An 18,422-nucleotide genomic window follows, 5' to 3' on the forward strand; every position below is an offset into this window, starting at 1 on the left:
TACCATCAATGTTTCAGCTAATAATTGAACAAATAGTGCAAAATCACTTACATTGATGTGTAAATGCATGGCTGAGCTTAAGGACTTCAAAAATGCTATTTTGATATGTTTGGTGTCTAAGGGCCTAATTCAGACCTGATCGCTAGCAGGTGATTTTTGCACTGCTGCGATCAGATAGTCGTCGCCTACAGGGGAGGGTATTTTAGCTGTGTAAGTGTGTGATCGCATGTGTAGCAGAGCTGTACAAACTGATCTTGTACAGTCTCTGCGCAGCCCAGGACTTACTCAGCCGCTGCGATCACTTCAGCCTGTCCGGGACCGGAATTGACGTCAGACACCCACCCTGAAAAAGCTTGGTCACGCCTGCGTTTTTCCAAACACTCCCAGAAAACGTTCAGTTGCCAGCTACAAACGCCTCCTTCCTGCCAATCTCCTTGCGAACGCCCCTGCGAATGGATCCTTCACCATACCCATCGCTGAGTGGCGATCCGCTATGTACCTGTGCGACGCGCCTGCACTCTGCGGTGCATACACATTCGCAGTAGTGACCTGATCGCCCGCTGTACGAAAACACCGCCTAGCGATCCGGTCTGAATTACCACCTAATTCAGATCTTATTGCAACAGCAACTTTGTTAGCTAATGTACAAAGGGGGTCATTCCGAGTTGATCGCTCGCTAGCAGTTTTTAACAGCCATGCAAACGCTATGCCGCCGCCCACTGGGGAGTGTATTTTAGCTTAGCAGAAGTGCGAACGCATGTGCAGCCGAGCTCTGCAAAAACAGTTTGTGCAGTTTCTGAGTAGCTCTGAACCTACTCAGCGCTTGCGATCACTTCAGCCTATTCCTGTCCGGATTTGACGTCATACACCTGCCCAGCGAACGCCCAGCCACGCCTGCATTTTTTCAGACACGCCTGCGTTTTTGCAAACACTCCCTGAAAACAGTCAGTTGACACCCAGTAACGCCTCATTCCTGTCAATCTTCCTGCGGCCGCCAGTGCGAAGGAAAACTTTGCTAGAACCTGAGCACAACCACAAAGAGCTTTGTACCCATACGTCGTGCGTGCGCATTGCAGGGCATACGCATGCGCATAAATGCCGTTTTTTCACCTTATCACTGCCTTGCGAAAATCGGCAGCAAGCGATCAACTCGGAATGACCCCCAAAACCATGTGCACTGCAGGAGAGGCAGATATAACATGTGCAGAGAGAGTTAGATTTGGGTGGGGTGTGTTCAAACTGAAATCTAAATTGCAGTGTAAAAATAAAGCAGCCAGTATTTACCCTGCACAGAAACAATATAACCCACCCAAATCTAACTCTCTCTGCACATGTTATATCTACCCGCCCTGCAGTGCACATGGAGGGGTCATTCCGACCCATTCACACGCTGCGGTTCATTGCAGTGGTGCGAACGAGTCGGAACTGCGCATGCGCGGCAGCCGCATTGTGCAGGCGCGTCATTGCCCGACGATGGGCGTCACCGGACAGCGACGCCGCATATGAAGAAAGCAGTCGCAGCAGCGACCGCAAGAAGATTGACAGAAGGAAGGCGTTCCGGGGGGCGTCAACTCACCGTTTTCCGGGCGTGGAGATCCGAACGCAGTCGTGTCCAGGCGTTTGGAGGGCGGATGTCTGACATCAATTCCGGGACCTTCATCGCTGGATCCATCACACAGAGTAACTGCAGGGCTAGTCTTGTTTTACACAAAACTTTTATCGTTCATATCTTTCAGCGTGTATGCACCAACGATGAACAATGCGTGGCCCCGTTCATCGTTGGTGCCGGCTCGTTTATGCCTGCAAGCCAATATGGACAATATCGTCCATATTAGCATGCAGGGCTATGGGGTCGGGTGACGTCAGGGAGTGAAGAAACTTCACTCCCCCCGTCTCAGCCTCCCCCCTGCCCGCGCCGCCGGGTTGTCCGTTGGCCGTATCGGCCGACGGGAACCTCGGTGGTCAGTGTGTAAGGGCCTATTAGATATTTCTTCGGTTAGGCAGACAGAAACCCCCAAAACATCCAATGGTCTGTTTGCGAATGTCCGCTAAATTGCGAACAAAGTTGCTGATGGATACACACGCATCGATGAATAACTAGGTACTCCAGGTGTCTGCTCTTTTATGTACTGAAGTTTTTTTATTGCAGGTTTGTGTTGTGGGTGTGTATTGTGTCTATTAGCACATTGATGATTGATCGCAAATAAACGCAAATTAACTCGCGTCTGCATTATTTAGCGATCCTTGCTGAATCAGGCCCTTTGTAGTAAAAATCACCATTGTCCATTTTATGGATAGTTCCAGATTTAGCAGCTGGTCAGAAGCTCCTCCCTCTCCTTAACTGATCATAATTTATGCACTTGGGCACCCAGTGCCGTAACTAGACATTTTAGCGCTGTGTGCAAGAAATAGCATTGGTGCCCCCCAGAATATTTTAAAATAGGGCCAGTAGGCGTGCACAGGGGCATGGCTTCATGGTGAAGGGGCGTGGCCACAAAATAATACCAGTTCATATTACGCTGCACAGTAGTCTCCATTATTCAAATTATGCAGCACAGTAGTGCCGCTTACACATATTACACCAGGTAGAACCCCTTTTACACATTACGCCAGGTACAGTCCGTCATACATTATGCAAGGTAGAGCCCCATTTTACACATTACTCCGGATAGAGTCCCTATCACACATTATGGCAGGTAGAGTCCCCTTTCACACATTACGCCAGGTAGAGTCCCCTTTCACACATTACAGCAGGTAGAGTCCTCTTTTACACATTACGCCAGGTAGAGTCCCTTTCACACATTACAGCAGGTAGAGTCCTCTTTTACACATTACGCCCGGTAGAGTCCCCTTTTACACATTACAGCAGGTAGAGTCCTCTTTTACACATTATGGCAGCTAGAATCCTCTTTTACACATTGGGCAGGTAGAGTCCCCTTTTACACATTACGACAGGTACAGTCCATCTTACACATTACACCAGGTAGAGTCCCCTTTTACACATTACACCAGGTAGAGTCCCCTTTTACACATTACAGTAGGTAGAGTCCTCTTTTACACAGTATGGCAGGTAGAATCCCCTTTTACACATTACGCCAGGTAGAGTCACGAGAGAGAGAGGGAGGGAGGGAGGGAAAGAGAAAGAAGGGTGGTAGGTAGAGAGACAGAGAGAGAGAGTAGTGGTGGTTAGGAGACAGAAAGAGGGGTGGGAGGGCGGAGAGAGAGAGAAAGAGAGAGAGAGGAAGGAAACACACACACACACACACAGCGGTACCTATGTGAAGATGACTGGTGACGTGGCGCAGTGGCATGGCCTAGGGAGGCTTCTGCATTTGGCGGCTGAGGGGGGATGTCCCTGTGCTGGTGATGGCTGTAGCTGTGGTACAGAGTTGCTTCTGCTGCTGGAGCTGCCGCCACTTCATCCTCCCTGCATCCCCTGCACAGCTCCCAGCATCCCCTGCCAGGAGGAGGCGTGGCTGAGCACACGGGGAGACCGAGCAGCACTGCCGGCTATAATGTACATCAGCAGCTGTGCATCTGTCAGAGGAGCTGACCACAACACTGCTATTATAGCAGGCAGCGCTGCAACTGGTGGTGGCCAATTGGGGTAGATGTGGATAGTGTGCCCACAGCGCAAATGCACTTTGTGCGATGCATCCTCCGCCCACCCACACCTGGTTATAGGGCCCCGGGAATTTCAGTACAAGCAGCTCAATATGTCCAGAGAGTAAGTAAAAAAAACAACAACACTGTGGGAGTCAATAGCTCCAGGAAGGAGAAAAAACAATTTGGAACTGCGCTTAGCATTTAATTATAGCTATTTTATTTGTTATAAATTAAATAAAAAAAATGATAAAGATAAAATTAAACAGATTATACAATTATACAATTACCGGCCGGATTTCTTGTATTATACAGTCAATACATAAAACATTTGGTGTGTATAAAATACATGATTATTGCGCACAGCGAGAATTCCTCTCCTGTAAATGTATATTCATGCACAACGGGGTATACTCCACTAATTAAGAGAAACCGCTTTGATAACAGTTATAACTTCGCAGGCGTCCCTGCACTGTAAATTGCCTCATATAATGTCCGTTTAGTTTAAAGAAGAAAAATTAGTGAATTATTACTTAGATTAATAAATCATTCCGGGCTGTCCTGAAAATGCAGATAACAGCACAATATTTAGACGTATCTTATATACTCTGTCCCTCCTTTAAGCAGCGGAATATAACAACAGTCTCTGTGTAAAATATAAGGGAGTTCAGGTATCAAGATGTCCAAATGTCAGCACAACGGTATTCTCAAAGCTGTTATGTTAAGCTGATATTGTGATCATCCCTTTATCCCCAGGTGCCGCACCAGCCTCTATATTGTGATGTAATTTCGCTCAGATAAAGGAGAGCCCTCCTTATTCCCCCTTAGCACTGGGGTCCGGACAACCGGGTACTGAGACAAATGATGTAATGGAGGCAGCAAGCGTTTCCTGGAATGATTGAATATGCCGGCCGGCTATAAACTCACTTGTTTTCACATACGCGTTTCTCCGCCTTCATGTGTCCTCGGCGGCTTACACACTGAGGAAGCCGCAGAGGACACATGAAGGCGGAGAAACGCGTATGTGAAAACAAGTGAGTTTATAGCCGGCCGGCATATTCAATCATTCCAGGAAACGCTTGCTGCCTCCATTACATCATTTGTCTCAGTACCCGGTTGTCCGGACCCCAGTGCTAAGGGGGAATAAGGAGGGCTCTCCTTTATCTGAGCGAAATTACATCACAATATAGAGGCTGGTGCGGCACCTGGGGATAAAGGGATGATCACAATATCAGCTTAACATAACAGCTTTGAGAATACCGTTGTGCTGACATTTGGACATCTTGATACCTGAACTCCCTTATATTTTACACAGAGACTGTTGTTATATTCCGCTGCTTAAAGGAAGGACAGAGTATATAAGATACGTCTAAATATTGTGCTGTTATCTGCATTTTCAGGACAGCCCGGAATGATTTATTAATCTAAGTAATAATTCACTAATTTTTCTTCTTTAAACTAAACGGACATTATATGAGGCAATTTACAGTGCAGGGACGCCTGCGAAGTTATAACTGTTATCAAAGCGGTTTCTCTTAATTAGTGGAGTATACCCCGTTGTGCATGAATATACATTTACAGGAGAGGAATTCTCGCTGTGCGCAATAATCATGTATTTTATACATACCAAATGTTTTATGTATTGACTGTATAATACAAGAAATAATAATAATAATAATAATAATAATAATTTTATTTATATAGCGCTCTTTCTCCAATAGGACTCAAGGCGCTTAACAGATACATATCATAATATAGTACAGAAAATAATGAAGTACATTTTCATAAAATACAGAAGCATGAAGATACTAAAAGGGACACTATGGAAATGCTTTAGTAAACAGAAAAGTCTTGAGTCTACTTTTGAAGGATTCTATAGTTGGGGCCTCTCGCACTGTGCGGGGAAGTGAGTTCCATAGAGTCGGAGCCGCATTACTAAAAGCTCGACCCCCAGATGAATTACGGTAGATTCTAGGTACTGCTAAAAGTCCTTCATCTACAGATCGCAGTAATCGAGTGGGGCAGTATGGGGTCAGAAGCTGTTTCAGGTACCTTGGGCCTTGGTCATGTAATGCTTTGAAACTCAGTAAGCCAATATTGAAGATGATTCGCCATCTTACAGGCAGCCAGTGAAGGGAGTAGAGGATGGGTGTTATGTGGCTAGAACGGGGCTGGTTGGTTAATAGCCTGGCAGCTGTGTTTTGCACCAGCTGTAAGCGTTGCAATTCTTTTGCTGGTAGACCAAGGTAGAGGGCATTACAGTAGTCTAAACGAGATGATACAAATGCATGTATGACTTTTGGCATGTCATCTGAGGGAATTAAGTGCTTGATTCTGGCTATGTTCCTCAGGTGAAAGAATGAGGATTTGATTGTGGCTGATATCTGATGTTTAAGTGTCAAGCCACCATCCAGGACAACGCCAAGATTCCGCACACGATCACTGGTCTGTAATTCTGAATCCCCCAGTGTAAGTCCAGTTGGTTGGCTATGCTGCAGTCTTGTCCTTTGATGTTGCGGTCGTATCAAAAGGACCTCTGTTTTATCCGGGTTCAGTCGCAGCCAACTGGCGCTCATCCACTCCTGTAGTTCAGCTAGACAGCCATTTAGGGTTGCTATTGGGTTATCAGTGCCCGGAGCAAAGGACAAGTACAGTTGTGTATCATCTGCATAGCAGTGGTAGACCAGGCCATGGCGCCTGATTATTTCGCCCACTGGGAGCATGTATACTGCAAAAAGCATGGGGGATAGTATAGAACCTTGTGGGACACCACATGGCAATGGCACTGGTGGTGATGAGTATAATCCAGATGATACTCTCTGTGACCTGCCTGTGAGAAATGATTTGAACCAGCTTAGGACTGTGCCATCCAGACCACAGAAATGTATCAGTCGCTCAATCAGAAGCCCATGGTCCACGGTAACAAATGCTGCCGAGAGATCCAGAAGGATTAATATTGAACAGTCACCTCTGTCTTTTGCCATCAGAAGATCATTTAACACACACACCAGGGCTGTTTCAGTGCTATGTCTTCTCCTGAATCCTGATTGAAATGGATCATAAACATCATGGGTTGTCAGGCGGGTTTCCAGTTGATTTGCAACAACTTTCTCAATAACCTTTCCTAGGAAAGGAAGGTTTGATACCGGTCTGTAGTTGGTCATGCAGTCGGGATCTAAATTAGGTTTTTTAAGAAGCGGTCTAACAATTGCTTCCTTTAGGGGTCCAGAAAAAATGCCTGTCTGCAAAGAGCATTGAACAATTTTTGTAAAGACAGGACCAATTATATCCATACAACCTATTAGAAGCTTGGTTGAGGCTGGGTCCAGATCACAGGTGGTGGGACGCAAAATTCGAGCAATTTCAGCAGTGTCCTTTACATCCACTGGGTCAAAGCTGGTCCATGAAGGCAGGTAGCTTATATTGGCAGGCTTTGTTGTTTGGCACTCCTTTGATGGCACTGTGGAGATTCCAGCCCGGATGGTGGATATTTTATCTGCAAAGAAGTTTGCAAACTCGTTGCATCTTGCCTGGGAGAGGGTCTCATCAGTCTGCAGGCATGCTGGCTTGCAAAGCATCTCTACTGTGCGGAAAAGCTGAGCTGGCCTATTGTTTGCTGCTGTGATCTCATTTGACAGGAACTGTGCCTTCTTACGAGTGATTGTCGATTGATATTCTTCGTAATGCTTTATTAGTTTTATTTTGTCATCCACTAGGTTAGTCTAAGGTTAGGTAAATCCGGCCGGTAATTGTATAATTGTATAATCTGTTTAATTTTATCTTTATCATTTTTTTTATTTAATTTTATAACAAATAAAATAGCTATAATTAAATGCTAAGCGCAGTTCCAAATTGTTTTTTCTTGTTCTAATTAATTGGAGGCTTACAAACCAGGCCCCAGGAACGTGCGGCTAGCGTTTGATTTAAACACTAGCGCCCAATTTTGTTTTTGTTTTTTGCTCCAGGAAGGAGGTTTTAGTCACAAAGATGCAGCAGAGGGACAGAGTCACGACATATAAACTCACACCTGAGGATCCAGAGGGTGCCAGGGACCCTATGCAGGAGCTACAGCTGTTATACAGTCATGGTTCAGTCAGTGACTGTGGGGCTGCAGGAGGGTTGGTGAGGTGTGGAGTAATTGTAGGAGTCTATGGCTGAGCATGCTGGGAGAAAGGGCACCGGACTTCCGCAGTGCACCGATTCAGATGTTGCTCAGTATGCAGGTTATGGAAACAAAGATAGCCGCCGCAAGCAGAGCAGACAGGCAGGACACGCTTCAGGCCGGCAGCACTGCTCCTCCAATCTCCAGAAGTCCCTTGTCACGTTGCAGAGCAGGAGGGTGGGGGTGGAGCACACGGGGGATAGACTTACTGCTGTAATGTACACAGCAGCCAGAGCAGCAGGTGTCTGAACTCTAAAAATGCAAAGACAGCTGGCTAATCAGGGTGGATGTAGATGGTGCTCCCACAGGGCAAATGCGCTGTGGGCAAAGCACCATCTGCCCACACCTAGTTATGGCCCTGTGGGCACCAATTCAGTAAAGATCGCTTATATGATCCTTACTGCAGTTTCCCCATGGTCAGGGAACCGTGCATGTGCAGAAGGGGTCCTGCGACCGCATCACAGGGATGCGAACGCCTCTGTATGATTGACAGGCACATCCATTCACAGGAAGGGACGACGGTGGGGGCAGCCAGCATTGCCGGTAACAGGGGCGTGTCTTGTGGGACTGGCGAGGCCAAGGACTGCGTTGTGTGCCGCCCTGCGACAGCAAGTCTGAGTAAGCTCAGCCTGCTTTCACAGATGAACATCGCAACAGATGTTCATCACAGCTGCGATCGCATTGCAGATGCACAAATCCAGCATTTGCACTGCCAAGGATTGCATTGGCAAAACTGCTGCAATCCTTACTGAATTAGGCCCTTGGTTGGAGGTGACCTCAGAATGAGTGTCAGCCTTTATGTTCAGATGGACTTAATTTGGACTAGCCAGAGGCACTTTATATAGATAAGCACATTTATGCTGATGTAATAAAAACCTTCAAATGCACAATCAGTACGTATAGATAAAATTGTAACTGTACTTTTTAGGTGATTTTAACTTAGACGCATGGGGGGAATTCAACTGAGGGTGAATGGATTTGTCCGGCCGAATATGTGTGGTGGCAGCCGCCACGTTTTGTGGCAGCGGGATCTCATTCCAAAGTGTTTGCTAACCCATAGGGTAGGGAGCACTTTGAGCAAATCATGGTGAAGGGTAAAGTCGGGCTGCCATTGCTGGCGTTTAAATGCAGCCGCAACAACAATTTGCACCCTTTGCCCTTTATTGAATCCCCCCATAGTTTGCAGGGTAAGTAGAAAAAATTTGCCATTTTTAGAATGTCTGTATGTCTGTCTGTTCAAGGCTAACGCTGAAACTGCTGTACCAATTCTGATAAAAACCTTCATTATTCAATTTGGTATATATCAGGGAACAGGATAGGCTATATATCATCACATCGGTACTAAAGGTGGGTAAGTAGTAAACTACAGGTCCCATTTATTAACAAGTGATAAATCTTGTTGCATATGAAAAATGGTGCTCCAGCCAATCAGCTCCCAACTGAAATTTTTCAAACGCATGACAGTTAGGAGCTGATTGGCTGAAGTACCATTTATCAGACGCAACAAGTTTTATCATTCACAACGAGTTTTATCACTCATTGATAAATGACCTACAGGGTCACATGGCCATGGGGTGAGTGGTGGGGGTCAGGCGCAACCAGGCTCCTAAGTGATACGTATACCACTGGCTGTGAAACTTAATGACTATCTCCTGGTTTTAACAAGATAATTTAATTGTTTACTTTATTTGCATGTAAAAAATGGCAAATGCAATAAATATGCTTTTTAGATTCCTCAATGCAATTAAAACACCTGAAGAAAAAAAGGCAGAAGTGACTTTGTCTCAGAGGAAGCCACGGGCAACACCCAGTACAGCAATGTACCTGTAAGGTACAAATGAATGATGTGAGGAAACTTAAAGATCGACTAGACAGGACTGTTCAAACCAGACACATGCAGGGGGTAATGAAATAGTTTTTTCCCTGCGGCTGCCACTAGATGGCACCCGACAGAGTAATTCAATTGTTGCTCTTAAGGGCCTGAATTGATACACGTCAGGGGGGGTGCGGACATTTTAGCTCGCAGTCTCCTGAGGTGGCGAGCTGAAATGTATGATGTCAGCACTTTGGGGGTAATTCAGAGTTGATCGCAGCAGCAAATTTGTTAGCATTTGGGTAAAACCATGTGCACTGCAGGGGGGGGGGGGGGCAGATGTAACATGTGCAATGAGAGTTAGATTTGGGTGGGTTATTTTGTTTCTGTGCAGGGTAAATACTGGCTGCTTTATTTTTACACTGCAATTTAGATTTCAGTTTGAACACATCCCACCCAAATCTAACTCTGTCTGCACATTATATCTGTCCCCCCTGCAGTGCACATGGGCCCTCATTCCGAGTTGTTCGCAGCGGATCATCGCATCGCAAACGGCAGGAAAATCTCATACTGCGCAAGCGCAAAAGCGGAAATACGCATGCGCAAAGATAGCGATACGACACTTGTGCAGAATTACTATAAGAAAAACTGCTCGTAATACACAAACGAAAACGGGGAGTGACGGAGGCGTGGCAGAGGCACGGCTTCGCAATCCTACGAAATGGGCGTGAAAGTGGGCGGCTAGTGTGGGAGTATGCATCCAGCAGTAGGCGTGTTTTTGGCAAAAATGCGTATCCTATGTTAAAAGTACATAACAAATGTTCGCTATCTTGACGCAGCCGAAGAGTGAGTCTGCAGCTACTCAGCACTTGCGAAGTAATGTTACAAGTGTGTGTCTGCTCTAATTAGCAATTAATTAGCAACTGAATTCACCTGTTGAGCATTTACTCGCAAAACACTGCTCTTACAAAATAATACAAACAGCAATTATATGGCCACTTCATATTTGTATTGTTAGCACAAACAAATCTGACACACTCACAAATAATGCACTGTATTTTTTGTACCAATAAAAATTAACTGATGTTAAATGCATGTTTTAATTATTTGTTTAATAATCTCAAATGTGACTAAACAATACTTATAAACTACATCAGCTAAATCTTCTCAACATAGACATATTCCTTTGTACATACCAAATAACATGAGCACCATAAGGCAGCCTACATTTCATGTGACTTAATATGTTTTTATTTTTTATTTTTTTGTGAATATGTGTCCATATCTAATACTATGGCATGTTGGCCCTAGTAATCCAAGTTTTTTTTTTTTTTATATGGTCAATTAAGTGTTGTGCAAGGCATACAGATTTAAAATTACACTATGCAATGTTTGTCTTAATATTCTGATTGTTCCCTTGTTCCACAAATGTCAATATACCATGTTCAGGGCTCAGTTTTAATGAGTGCATAACCTTTAATAAAACACACAAACAATTGTAAAGTAATTTTTTTTTACTTCAAAAAAAGTTCAAAATCAACTACACAACATGGCTACAAATGAGCATCACATACAGAGATGGACATAGCAGCAAGCAGATGGCATTGGGCATATGCACATAGCAGAACCCAGTACTATGGTAACCCCCTTCTTCTAACAAAATATGATGTTTTCAATTAAGTAAGTGAACCCCCAGCCAGACTAAACATTTAGGGGAACTGAGGTAGATTCCGGAACAAACACACAAACACAAACATACACAGCACGCTAGGAAGAGGAAGATGGCTCAGGTGTAGGCACAAATAACTCACAGGCTACAATTTTAAGAAAACCTTTCACTTTGAGGGAGTTCTACATTCTGGCCACACAAGCCAAAATAAAAAAATACATTGAGGCAACATGTAAAACATGGGTGCTGCCCATCTGGAGAGACATCACTTTCTCTTTTTCCCCCCCGCCTGATGATGTTCTTCTTGGCTTGGTCTGCGGAGCGACCTTCGAGTGCCCTGCCCAGTGGGATGTTCTTCCTGGGCAGGGTGAGGGGAGGGAGCCGATGTGGCTGGCTCTCTGCCACTGTGGGCAAGGGAGACAGCAATGTCCTGGAGCCCTTGCCGAAAGGAATTGGCAAGTTCATGGAAGGAGGAGGCGAGTTGATCTTGTCCCTGCCTGATCTCTGCCAGACCTTGGCAGAGTTGAGCTACACCTTGCTCCACACTGGTTCTGTGCTCAGTGAGCCGGACAGGTATCTGGCTTACCTCCCGGAGCATCCTGTCCTGAAAAGCATTCAGGCTCTCACCATACCTGGCTATTTCAGTCAGGATTTCCGGGATAGCAGAGGGTTGGGTGGGGGGGCCAGTTGGAATCTGGATGGGTGGGATTTGTGGTCCCACACTGCCAGACACACTAGGTCCCTCCACCTCAGCCTCAGCCACATAACCCTCCTGTGACTCTACCTGCTCACCCCCCTGTGATGTGTTATGTGCAAAGCAAATAGAAGAATGAGTGGAAAAAGAGTAGATAAAAACAATATGAGACTTTTGTATTCAAAAAAATGTAAACAAAAAAAAATATGTGTGTAAACTTACCTGGCAAGTCATGTGCATGGAGTATTTCAGGCAGGTCCGTGTCCATATAAGACACCCCAACATCCTCCTCGTAGCTCACACAGTCCATCGCTATCTCCTCCAGATCTGTGTATTCCACAGTGGCAGCTGGTCCTCCCCCTGTTGCCCTCGAGGCATTCCACTCCGCAGACCTCTTGCCCTTCAGGCGGGATTTGAAGTCGGCCCAACTACATATGTGGTGAAAAATAGGGGCAAGGTAGTGTTAAATTTTGGAAACCTGCTTTAATATATAGTACACATGCTATGCATTTGGTTGCTATAGGCAACAACACATCTAAGATACTTTTTACTAATACTTGGCACAGAAAATGGACTGGCAATATACACTTACCGTCTTCGAACTTCCTGCGAGGTGCGGACTATTGAGCCGACTTCATTAATAGAATTAGTGATGTCCCTCCAAATTCTGTCTTTGGTTGCAGCACCCATGTTTTTGGGTCCTCGATGTATTTTTTGCATGGCCTGTGTGACCAAAATCCGTAACTCCCTCTTAGTGAAGGCGGGCTGTCTTTTCTTTCTTTTTGAAGTAGCCTGTGAACTATCATCCTGACCTTCATCACCATCTTCCCCTTCACTAGCTGCTTGTGTAGTTTGTGTTTGAGCTGCTAGTCCAGAATCACCCTCAGTTTCCCCACTAGCTATGTCTGGCAGGGGATTCACTCCTAACTCCTGGGTAGCAGAAGAAGGAGTTTGTATAGTACTGGGTCCTGCTATTTCAGAGTCAGCATTTGCAAACTCAAGCATCTGCATCCGCAGTGATAAGCTTCTGTGTGCTAAAGCTGCCATCTGCTCCTGCACCTCGTCCATCTCTGCTGCCGTCTGCTCACGAGTAGCCATGTTGCTGGTAGCATGTGTGTATGCACGAGTGTTCAGCTATTTATAGCTGATTGCGTTTTCCGGTGCGGAATTCCGCGCAGGTGTATATTATGCTAATTGGTCCAGTAATTGCTGCACTGGCTATATGAACGCCCTGCATGCAGCCTGTGTGTGGGTGTATGCGTAAAATTACTGAAGCACGGTGGACATTTCTGAGTGAGCACATTTCTGAGTGAGTTTTGAGAGTATTTTATATTTTTTCAGTACATTTTTTAATGCAATATTCTCCTTCTCATGTATGTTGTGTAAGATTGTTGTATCCAATGGTTTTTATTATTTTAAAATGTTTTTATTTTATATATATGTGAAGACTAATATGTTTATGATTTGAAGCCATATTTGAATGATATGTGTGTGTTTGTGTGTGTGTGTCCGCGTGTGCGAATCACCGCCCATGAGAACTATACAAACTGTCCTGCACATCAATGTACACATATCAATAAAGTTTATTACAGATGACACCATACATTTCCAACCAATCACATGCAACCACAAACTATAAATATAAGCCCATATATGGAAAACGCCATTGCCATGATGCGCGCAGCAGCATTCACACGTTGCGAGCTGCGCGTCCTGGTGGCAGTGATGGACCGCCGCGTAGGCCGCGCAGGGCCCTTTGTCCCAAATAGGGTAAAGCGCAAGGCCTACGCGGAGGTCCGCCGCTTATTGAGGACCCGCGTCCGCAGCAGGCGGACCATCATACAGTTAGAGAGGCGGTGGAGCGACCTCCGCAGGCGGACGCCGGACCTGTTGGCGGAACTCCGCCAACAAATCCGGGAATTACGGAGACGCAGTAAGTTTAATACATTACATAACACTGAGATTATTAGCAAAAACTTTGCATATTTTCACTAAGTGATAGTGTGAAAATTTGCACACTGACAATGAACTATTGTAGAATAAACATGACACAGTGTGTGTGGTGTGACTGTGTAGCAAAGTGCTTCTGAAAAAGTGCATGTTGTTGTACAGAGTTGCTACACAGGCTGTCACCTGAACCCAATAACTTGCTCAGTGGTGTAATTTTAATAAGGTGGGAGGTTTTTAGAACTGGTGATGTTGCCTAGAGCAATCAATCAGATTCAATCTATTACATTCTATAAACAGCTTAATAAATGTTAGGTATAATCTGATTGGTTGCTATGGCCAACATCACCAGTTTAAAAATTAGAAAAACCTATTAATGTTACCCCTGTGTCTTTAACATGGGACAGAACAGTGTAATTGAAAAATGGTGTTGTTAAAATTTGTCATGCTACAACCAAAATATTACATATGTCATTCTAGGACCACCACAACGGCAAGCTGCTGCTGGGAGCCCTGACCAGTCACCTTCTGAGCCCCCCTCCCCTTCTGATGCCCAATCCCCCTCTCCTTCCCAGTCCCCTTCTCAGCCCCCCTCCCCTTCTGTTGCCCAATCCCCTTCTCCTTCCTAGTCCCCTTCTTAGCCCCCCACCCCCTCTCTGGCCCCCTCCCCCTTTGTTGCCCAATCCCCTTCTTCCCAGTCCCCTTCTCAGCCCCCCTCCCCCTCTCTTTCCCAGACCCCCTCTCTGGCCCCCTCCCCCTCTGTTGCCCAATCCCCTTCTCCTTCCCAGTCCCCTTCTCAGCCCCCCTCCCCCTCTTTCCCAGACCCCCTCTCTGGCCCCCTCCCCCTCTGTTGCCCAATCCCCTTCTCCTTCCCAGTCCCCTTCTCAGCCCCCCTCCCCCTCTCTTTCCCAGACCCCATCACTGGCCCCCTCCCCCTCTGTTGCCCAAACACCCTCTCCGCCCTCCTCCCCTTCTCAATCAGACCCACCCTCTGAAAGCAGGTACCCAATCCCTCCTCCTTCCCCAATCCCTCCTTCTTCCCCAATCCCTCCTCCTTCCCCAATCCCTCCTCCTTCCCCCATCCAGCCTCCTTCCCCCATCCAGCCGCCTTCCCCACCCAGTGAATGGGCCGAAGAAGCCCCTGCGGATATTCCGGGGAGTCCGCATGTGGCAGATGCGAGTAAGTGTTTTAAAATTTAAAATGTATTGGTTACCTACTTACACTTACAATTACAAAACATGCAGTGTTGTACTGTGGGCAATCTTGGCCCAAGGAAAAATGTTTGTGTTCTTCTTCATGGTCTAGATGTTGCGTTTACATTTATGTGAGTATCATTAGATGTACAGTGTCTATGTGTGCAATGTTTTGTCTGTCCACTCTAGGTCGACACTCATTAGGTCGACAGTGTTGCCAGGACAACAGGGTTTATATGTGCTAGGTTGTCAGTGAAACAGTTAGACCTGAGTGGAGTTTAGTATGTTGTTGGTCTTTTACACTTGTGCCTGGGTATTCATAATATTTGCACTTTCAACTCACATGCTTCACTTTGTTAGCCAGCCTAACGACACAATGATTTGTGCTGTGAAAGTTACACTCACAAAATGATTATTTGATTTTTCAAAACCTGTTTGACCTTATGTAGTAAGGCAGGCTTTCAGGGAGTGTGGCCATGCTAGGATATGTTGTCCTTCTGAAGATGTTGATATGCAGTGTGATGATGCAGGGCCAACCCAAAAAAAGATAAGTTGCCTTCACTCCAGATGTGAATGAATGCCAACATGGTGTTACATTTACTAAGATGGTAGTTCTCTTTAAGATGGGATGTTGCCCATAGCAACCAATAAGATTATACTTGTAATTTTTTTGACCCCTTATACAAGATAATATGTAGAATTTGATTGGTTGCTATGGTCAACGTCCCATCTTAAATAGAACTCCCATAGTAGTAAATGTACCCCATGGTGTGGTACACTTTATAAAAAAAGAATAATTAAAAAAAAAACATTGCTGAGCAGGCTTGTGTGTTGTTCTGCTACTGATTTATCCTTAAAACAGCCATGATGTAGTCACTTTGCCATTAAAGCAGGCCTGTCCAAACTGCGGCCCTCCAGCTGTTGAGAAACTACACATCCCAGCATGCCCTGACACAGCTTTTGTATTCTCTGACCCCAAAACTGTGTCAAGGCATGCTGGTATATGTAGTTTCACAACAGCTGGAGGGCCGCAGTTTGGACATGCCTGCATTAAAGTGTGCTTTGTGCCTTGCTTGTATAATAGGTAATGTGAGTAAGTTAGTAATGTTTTCTTTGACTCTTCTTTTCAGATGCTGCAGTTGGAGATCCCACCAGTTTGCCTGCACTTTTACAACGCCTAAAGGCAATTTAAGGGCAGTAATTGCTGATATTGAGGCAATTGAGAATTTTTTTTAAGTTTATAATTCTTATTTTGTTCACATTTTAATTTCAGAAAAACAAAACAAAAAACAAAACAAAAATTGTTGAAGTTAAGCGGGTGTTATGTTTATTTATGCTATAAAGGAACAGCACATTGGCATGCAGAAATTGGTGACCTAAAACAGTTCACACATCTTACTTAAGAATAATTTCATAAAAATACACCAAAAAAAAACAACAAACAAACCGTTAGGAGGTTATGGATTATAAATACATGTAAACACATTTATTCACACACTACACATCTACACGATACTTCAAACATTTGCATTAGACCAGGCACATTTCCCATATCTATATTTGTAATTTTTCCAGATCAATGTTTATGGCCAATTATGCCTACAAAGTGTTCTTCTGGTATTCTTTGAAGACTTAATTGGTCAGGACCATTGTCATTCATTACACTAATTGGATTCGTAATTGAGGAGGGCTTGTGGACTTTAAACTGAAAGGTGTAATTTCACTTAATAGAAAAAAAAACCCATTGTTGTGCGTTTTTCCGCAAAAGTGTGCACTTTTAAGAAGAATGTGTAAATCTACGAAAATTTTGTATTTTTACGTTGCGGTTTGTGTTAATGCGATGGTTTCGCATTGCTGCGATGTCATTTGGCGTACGCCCACTTTGTGTTATACTGCGGACGAATTAGCAAAAATACGTTGGAGGCGGATATTCGCTATTTTGCAACATGTTCGCAATTTTCCGCATACCTTGTGCGAACGAAAAAAATAGCGAACAACTCGGAATGAGGGCCATGGTTTTGCCCAACTGCTAACAAATTTGCTGCTGCGATCAACTCTGAATTAGGCCCTTTGGGCACCCAAAACGGAGTTTGTGCACCCAGAACAGTCCTTTGCAGGGCTAAACCCGATACACAGTGCAGACATGGCCATAATGTCGACATAGTGTTTTCCTAGTGTTAGAGCCCTAAGGTAGGGGCAATGTGAGTGGGGAGCGTGATCAGTGTGATCACTTTCCCCCCACCTGCCCATACAGGAACAGGCAGCGGCTCAGCAGCAGCCTCTCTGCGTCTGGCACTGCAGCACAGCACACGCTGCCAAGATGAGAGCTTATGCTGTTACTGCTTCCCAGTAAGGAGGAAGGGAAGGAGTGCAGCGGACCAGGGCCCCCACCGGGACCATTCATCAGTCCCGGGTAATTTGTACCTAACCCCCCCTCTCAGCGTCACTGCCAACATCCTACAGAGCCGCTGCTGCTGGAATAACAGAGCCTCCAAGAGGGAAGAGGAGGAGAAGGCAGAGGAGGTGCAGCGCCCAAGCTGGGACCTCCTGCAGGTACCGGGGCCGCGCTGTGCAGACATATGTGTAAGGGGCACACATAATACTTTTGGCATTATGTGTGACACCACTGTGACCATTATATCTTAGGGGCACTATTACTGTGGGCATTATGGGGGGGAATTCAAAAGTTGGTTGGGTGTTTTTTTTTAAAGTTTGTTGGGTGTTTGTTTTTTCCTGTCTATTAGATAGGAAAAAACAGACATCCAACTGACTTTTAAAACAAATGAATACCCCCCAATGTGTGACACTACTGTGGCCATTATATGTAAGGGGCACTATTACTGTGGTCATTATGTGTGGCACTACGACTGTGGGCGTTATTTGTAAGGGGCACTACTGCAGTGGGTAGTATGTGTAAGGGGCACTACTACTGTGGACATTTTGTGAATAAGGGGCAATACTACAGTGAAAATTATGTGTGGCAATACTTCTGTGGGCATTATGTGTAAGGGGCACTTCTAATGCGGACATTATGTGTATAAGGGGAAGGAGTGTATGGAGGGCGACTCTGGTGGAGCACAAGCTCAGGGCAGCAAAAAGGTTAGAGGGCACTCCGCAGTTGCCCCGCTTGCTTTTGCCCGCTGTCATATTTTATTTACTGGTAACAGTGCTGCTGATCCCGTCTTCCCGACCCTCCCACTTTCTCAGAATGCCAATGGAGCCGTGCTGGGGGCATTCTGGGAGCAGCCACGGGGGGAAGAGATGACAAACAGAGGAGCACCAGCACATCCACATGAGCCCACCCGTTTGCCTGCCACCCTGGCTGGTGCTTGCAGCTAGA

At 45.5% G+C, this 18,422-nt stretch overlaps 1 long non-coding RNA gene across 1 annotated transcript in view; it reads left to right on the forward strand.

Annotated features, from left to right (window-relative positions):
- LOC134911864 (uncharacterized) overlaps positions 1-16,459 on the forward strand; it is an 81,541-nt gene extending 65,082 nt beyond the window's left edge. Inside the window, exons 3-4 of the long non-coding RNA XR_010176913.1 lie at positions 14,369-15,068; positions 16,213-16,459. This is a non-coding gene — a long non-coding RNA (uncharacterized LOC134911864). The remainder of the gene's footprint in view (positions 1-14,368; positions 15,069-16,212) is intronic.
- The last annotated feature ends 1,963 nt before the right edge of the window (positions 16,460-18,422 follow it).

Source organism: Pseudophryne corroboree, chromosome 4, assembly GCF_028390025.1.
Source record: "Pseudophryne corroboree isolate aPseCor3 chromosome 4, aPseCor3.hap2, whole genome shotgun sequence".
NCBI lineage: Eukaryota > Metazoa > Chordata > Amphibia > Anura > Myobatrachidae > Pseudophryne > Pseudophryne corroboree.